This window comes from Salvia splendens, chromosome 11 (assembly GCF_004379255.2).
Source record: "Salvia splendens isolate huo1 chromosome 11, SspV2, whole genome shotgun sequence".
In the NCBI taxonomy this organism is placed as follows: domain Eukaryota; kingdom Viridiplantae; phylum Streptophyta; class Magnoliopsida; order Lamiales; family Lamiaceae; genus Salvia; species Salvia splendens.
In genome coordinates, this window is record NC_056042.1 from 19663326 (window position 1) to 19670385 (window position 7060).

Sequence of the window (7060 nt, forward strand, 5' to 3'; positions counted from 1 at the left end):
GACTTGATCCACTCAATGCCGCAGATTTTGCTTCTTTTCTTGCTTCGCGCTTCCGCCCAACTGATTTGTTCTTTCTTCTGAAAATGACAGATTTCACACACACCTGGGTCAAAAATAGACGTTAGTTCATGGATTTAAGCGCAGTTTAGCCACAGAACACATGCATGAAACGAGCCTCATCAATCAACAAATTATTTGATGTCCTCTTTTGGCTTCCTAAAATTCGATGTCCTCTTTTGTCTCTCTGACTCGCCTTTATTTTAGCAAATTATTATTCTGCAAGTGTATGGAGTTATTGTAGTATCAGCAAGTAAAAGTATTATATCCACATAGATCAGTTAGCTGCCTGCTTGAGTACTTCAAATTATTATCCTTCACTATCCAGACTATTAAAAGGTTTGGTGTTTACTAGATCCTTACTGGTAATTAACTAAACCAAAAATAAAACAAAACAAATGAAAATAAAATTTTTGGCTTAGAAAATATGAAGGAAATTGTAGAGTTTCAGGATCCAACTATTACAACATATTAATGATTAATCACATAGAACTTTTACATTTGTGCACCTCTGGGATTATTAAAAAAGTCGCTACAATAGACTAAGCTCTCTCTCGAGTGCACTTATCCAGTTAATTAAATTCTAATATCAAAGTCTCATTTAAATACTTCGAATCTAACTCTTATAGCTCCTCAGACCCAAGCCCACACTAAGGTATCCCCTCTCTCGAGTGCATATAATCTAAGTGTTGATTATTCCCTTAACTATGAAAAGCTCTTTCTCAATTAATTTAGTTAACGATCAAAGTTCTAAAGTTGTCTAGACGAAAGAATAATAAAAGCACATGACCAATCAAAATAATCACAAGAGCTAAGAAAAAATTCAATTAAATAAATCAAAATGTGTTCATAATAGTCTTCACCAAAAACACCACAAAAAGTGGTTTAGCTACTCATGTTAAAAGTGATTCATTACAAACAAGCGAAACATAATGAAAAGGGTATTAAATATCCAATTGAGCGGTGGAAATTCTCCATCGTGATGATTAAGGCCTTCGCAATAGCTCTCTCCTTGCTGGACGAAATTCTGATGAATTGAGGGCTGGAAGTCGTGTTGAACGCGTGCATGTTTCCTTTATATACTTAGGGCGAAAATAAGTCAGCGGACGTCCCAACAAGTCGCTGGCAAGGGCTCTAGATGTTAGGTGTGGTATACTGAAAGCATGTTTCGAGCACGAATATAATCTTGCTTGTATATGAAAAACTCTACAATCCACTTTTAACCCGATTCGGTATTATTCGAGCAGTTTCGCACGAATAGAATCACTAATATTATTACATTGTGTTTGTTTGTGCATTTATAAGATGTTTTACAAACATTTAAATGTATAAAAAGCAAACAAAGTCTAAGTCTTTGTTTTAGTAGACCGGTTGTGGGCGTCGTCCACTTTAAGGTAACACGGTCAGTTATGAACAAAGAAAATCAAGAATTTCACAACCTATATAGGCTTTGACTACATATCATGAAAGGTTGCAATGTTAGTCCGACATTTCTAAGCCTTACTGAAATAAGATGACATTGGTGTGGTATAGCACTGAACGGATCTAACAACAAGACATGTCTCCATGCTATCTACTGGAAGACTAGGTCTTGATAAACAACTATTTCTTAATCAACATGCATTAGCATTGAGCATACGTTATTGATTATGCATTACTTTGACTTATCAAATTGTGCAGGTTTTTCGCAACCCAATAATCCTGATATATTGGGTAGTGGTAATTAATATCTAGCGGTGCTAGGATTGCTATTATGTTGAATCATGCGTCTGGTGAGTCTGGTTTGATAATGTCCCCAAGAGGAGTTCGAACAAGTTTTTATTATTCAGAAACTGGCCAGTTGGAATTTAATTATTTCATGAATAATAAATAAGTGTTTCTTGCTAAGTCCACTCTTGGAAAAAAGATGTTAATTAATTAAGTCTATAGTAGACACTAATTAATTAATGTACATTTCTATCTTAAGCGCGGGAAATAAACAATAAACAAAATGGAAGCCCGAATTACTTATAATTTGGATTTGGATGGGCAGTGCAATATTGCTTCTGCAGTGACTGCTCGTAATATTCCAATATAAGCTTGTATTAAATTGTTGGTTCAATTTAATTAGTAAAATGTTAATTGGGGGAGGTCATATCCAAAACCCTTCCATAGATCCCTGACTGGGCCCAATATGTAACTTAATATAAATAGGAGAATAAAGGAGACAGAATGATTATTAATTTTCACATGAAATTTTCGTTCCCTCCTCTCTCTTTGAAGGAGGACGAAATTTTCAATTCTCCTCTGTGAGTTTTTCAGCTCTCCTCCGTGAGGGATTTATGTCTTCTTTTTTCGAGTCCTAGTATTTTGATAAGATCAGCCCACCCTGATATCGAGATACAGTTCGGAAACTAGTCAGAAGATCTGTGGTCTAGTATTGAAGATCATCACGTGGAGAAGGCGCGGGCAATCGACGATTCTTTGGAGAATCAAATCGGTAACTCTAAACCGTAGTATTCATGTTTAGGATTTACTTTCTTTGAGCATGAATTATTTGCGTTCTAGCATGCAATTATATGTTTAATATGTGAATTGATTAATCGCATGATCGGTCAAATAGATCCTTATCTGATTTATTTGTTATGTACAAGTCTTCCGTTGTGCAAGGGGCACCAAACCCCAACACTGGACTCCTGTGCATTCCTAGTGAGTCGATGAGTGTACACCCAGCGAGTGTTGGGACTGTTTTATATTCCATTTCGTTATGTACATCTTCTCGTCGCGTTTTTCGCCTATTTAAGCCCATTTTCTACACATCTCGCACAAAACAGTCATATACCAAAATAGTTGAAAACAAGATATAATCACATTGATTCTTAACCAAATATGCACAATTATAATCAAATCTCATCTCTAACCCATGCAAAACCAAGCATATCATGATATCAAACCCCCCAAACTTGAATATTTGCTAGTCCTCGAGCAAGAAAGAAATACCCCTCCATCCCCAAAGAGTATGAACTTTAGGTTTGACACGGGTTTTAATGCATTATTGTAAAAGTAAGAGAGATAGATAGAGAAAGTCTTTTAAGTATTGTTAGTGGAGAATGAGTCTCACCTCATTAGAGAGAAGAGAGGTTCCAAAATTGAAATGTTCATACTCTTTGGGGACGGACGAAAAAAGAAATAGTGCATACTTAACAGGGATGGAGAGAGTAAATCAAAAGAAAGCTTGGTTTTAAAAGAGGTTTAGACATCATCATTGTTTCATAAAAGATGGAATAAAAAAACATATCTAAATACAATCTCTATCAGGCGAAGCTGTCTAGTGCGTTCACTACTAACTTGTGTATCACTTTGTGTTCAAAGCTCTTCTAAAGAAAATATATGTTATCATCTCACTCTCAAAAGTGTGGGGTTATATGATAGAACTCTCAGATCAAACAAGAACACAAAGTTTACCGTATGCTTGCTCGAAGTCTAAACTCTCATTTACTAATGTGTGACTAAAGACCTAGGATCCGAAAGGTCTTCTTTTAGGTTATAATGTAGGCTTTTTAGTTACGTGGGGAATTTTTTTGGCTGAAGTGACTATAATCTCAATATAAGAATTTCATCTACTTCACCCTTCTACAACACCCATCTCAAATAGTTCTAACCTTTGCCTAGACTCGTCCCATCTTCCAAACTCCTAACATTTTCCCACTTCTTTCTACTATTTCTTTCTTTTGACTTTCTTCATCCGGACACTTAGTCTTTCAATAGATAGCAATACAGAGTCATCTTAAATCTAGATCCATTCATTGTTAAACCATCTACACAATATTGCAAAGAGAACTACAAGTTGGCTTAAAGCATCCATAGTGCCGACTGGCAGGCAACAACTTTGCCCTCCCGTGCGCGTCCATTCACTCGCAACTCGTGCCCAATTTAGTATGTGAGTGTGTGACATGCTAACCACCCAGTGTCTTTATTTCTATATTATAAAATCTAATCAAATATTAAATAATTACTCCCTCCGGCCAATGTTACTTGAGGCGTTTCTTTTCGACACTAAATTTAAGAAAGTTGTGTTTAGTGAGTTAAATAAAGAAGAAGAGAGAATAAGTAAGAGAACGAAGAGAGTAAAGTAAAAGAAAGAATAAAATATATGAGATTAGATGTTTTAGTAAAATAAAAGAAAGAATAAGTAACTTGAAAGAGTATACTTTAGTTCTCTTTTATTTAAATAGCCAAATGGATAGTTATTTTAAATTTTAATATGGCCATTCGGCAAATGAAACTTTTTTTAATCTATAAATAACAACACGTATTCCCCATCTCACACCATCTACTACTTTATCTTATCTCTTCTTTTTTTTCCTTCAATTGTTTCTCTAATTTTGACCATGCCTAACATTCTTAGCCACTAAGCCTTGTGTCAACATCTTAATGAAATTTGTGTACAGTTACTAAATATTTATACAATTACTATGATAAGTTCACATTAGGTGTCTTGTTTTAGATGGTGATGTTGGTCGTGCCGACAGGAAAAAGATCATTTTCCAGAATGATATGGTTTGCAATTTGTAATGAATGTGTTTTTTTCCCAAATATCATAAAATAATTAAAATTGAATTTGGGAGCTAACACTTGTTCATATGAAGCATGTTTAGTTTTTTTTTTAATCTAAGTAGAGTTTATTTTCAAAATAAAAGGTATGTAGAAGACATAGTGCAAGATTTAAGAATTATAGAAAACGATACAAAGAAGTAGTGACTCCCATCACTTGTTGGTTGACACAAGATGCTTCCTTAAGGTTTCGAGCTCCGGCAACTTCGCCTCCAAGTCTGGAAGATTCTCCTTGATCAGAGGCTCTTCCTTGAAATCCTGCATCCACTGGTGCAGCCTTGGAAGCGTCGTTGGCTCCAGCACCTGCAAACCCATGACTCGTTCCACGTACCTCAACGAGGTAAGCCAACCGTAGCACAAGTCCACCAAACTAAGCGTGTTACCACCAAAGAACTTTTGATCTCCTAACGCCTCGTCTTGAACGATCTTCAACATTTCCAGCAGGTCTTTCGCCGCCTTCTCTTTACCCTCCTCCTAGCATGCAAGGAAGCTGTGAAATACGTGATGCTGCGTGCATGATCACGAAAGAGATGACAACATATCACTTTAGTACTGGCGGACCTATATGGTGCCTTGGGGGTCCCATGGAACCCCAAGTTTTATAAATTTCAATATTTATGGTGATAACCTAATACCTATCATTCTATGGACGAAATATATCATTTTATAAAATAGAATATCATTTTATGGATTAAAAGTATCATTCTATGCATGCTGAAAAAATATCATTTTATAGTGTATAAATATCATTTTTAATAAAAATGATATTTTTGACCCATAAAATGATAGGTTATTAGGTTATCACCATAAATATGGTTATCATTTTAACGCACCCATATATATATATAGGGGTGCTTTAAAATGACAACACCTCTTAAAGTGACACTGTGACAACACATAGCATGCAATACTATAAACGCTACACTGCAATCTATAGATTGCAGTCTAGTGTATTGGATATTGCAGTACAATGTACTAGATATTGATGGCGTGGTAAACAACAATATTGATATGGTAAGACTGCAATATTCAATGAATAACACTGCAATCTGGTAATGTAAAATTAGAGATTTCCTATTTTACCCCTCCGCATTTTTAATTGATTCAGCAAATGTTGCCTCATGGCACCTTGACAAGCACACGATTTTTAGATCTAATGGCCTAAAATGGTGGTATGGTGTAACAATAAAGAGTGTTGTCATCTTAATACATCCCTATATATTAGTTTCACGAAATACAAACATATTAGCTCAAGTGGCTGAAACGTTAGCCATCTAGCAGAGAGGGCTGCGTTCGAAACCTGTAAAGGCTATGGTTGTTTTGTTATTTGCAGAAGGTATGTTTCCCATCATACATAGTTTTTATTTATGCAATAAAAAATTCTCCTAATAGTTATTGTCTTTATTAGTACTATTATTATGAAAAACAAATAATATCGTATGTGCATAGTACTAGTTGATATTATAAATATTCATAACAATATGGCTATTTCAATATGCACGCTATTTTTAACAATAGTGATCATAAGTATCTTTAATTATTGTCATCACTTTTTTATTATTTGTTATTCATAATAATCTCTATATCTCCAACTTCACTCATGCCACAACTACTTATGATGAGGTAAATATCGAAAACACATTGCAATTGGCCAATTGCTAATAAGTAATTTGGAATTCAGAGTTAAAATTTTGTGTCCGCCACTCCAAACCAAAACAAGATAAGAGCACTACAATAAAAAGAACAAACAGAATTGCTAAAGACATTTTTTAATACTATTAAGGATGCTAATTTGTGTGTCAAGTTATACCACCAACGCTTCATAAAGTGTCTTTATTGTTAGCGTCCCAATTAAAATTAGGAGACAGAGATAAAAACCTCCTAAGAAACAAAAGATTAAGAGAATTTGCCATCAACTTAGTGACTCTTTCTTTTGCGTTCTAAGTTTTGATTATTTTAAAAAAATTTCAATAGTAATTGTGTTTAAATTTTTGTGTCCTTAGTAGGTTTTTTTGTAGTGAGAGGAGAATATGCGTGGAACCCGATTTACCTTTTGATCTCCGTAGGTCATCCAGAAACCGTAGGAATATTTATTCCTATATGTGACCTATGTAGATATTGGTTTAATAGTAAAGATCAAGTTTAAACATATCAGTTGGATTCTAATATAAAAGACGATACCGTGATGGATCGGTTTCGATTAAAGAATTAGAATCGGGAGTATTGATAACCCTCTTCTCTTGCCTTACATAGATGATATAAATATGTGTATATTAATGTGTGTAGAATATAAAAGCTGCAGGAAAAGTTGTAGGATAAATCTGATGTGTATATATGAAAAGGTGCGAGGGAACGGACATAACCTTTAACGAAAGGGTGAGTTACTTGTATATATATGCTATCAGATTCT